The 204-nt window shown below is 58.3% G+C and overlaps 1 protein-coding gene across 1 annotated transcript in view; it reads left to right on the top strand.

Annotated features, from left to right (window-relative positions):
* Nucleotides 1–204, top strand: part of Dcstamp (dendrocyte expressed seven transmembrane protein) — a 25,059-nt gene that overhangs the window by 20,288 nt on the left and 4,567 nt on the right. The window lies entirely within an intron of this gene.

Here is a 204-nt window from a genome sequence, read left to right as displayed (position 1 = left end):
TCCCGGAGTATCACAGGCTCCCGGAGTATCACAGGCTCCTGGAGTATCACAGGCTCCTGAGTGCACAGGCTCCTGGAGTATCACAGGCTCCTGGAGTATCACAGGCTCCTGGAGTATCACAGGCTCCCGGAGTATCACAGGCTCCCGGAGTATCACAGGCTCCTGAGTGTCACAGGCTCCTGGAGTATCACAGGCTCCTGAGTG

Source organism: Microtus ochrogaster, unplaced genomic scaffold, assembly GCF_000317375.1.
Source record: "Microtus ochrogaster isolate Prairie Vole_2 unplaced genomic scaffold, MicOch1.0 UNK19, whole genome shotgun sequence".
Lineage (NCBI taxonomy): Eukaryota > Metazoa > Chordata > Mammalia > Rodentia > Cricetidae > Microtus > Microtus ochrogaster.
Note: the sequence above shows the minus strand (reverse complement) of the source record. Positions and strands in the feature narration are given on the sequence as shown.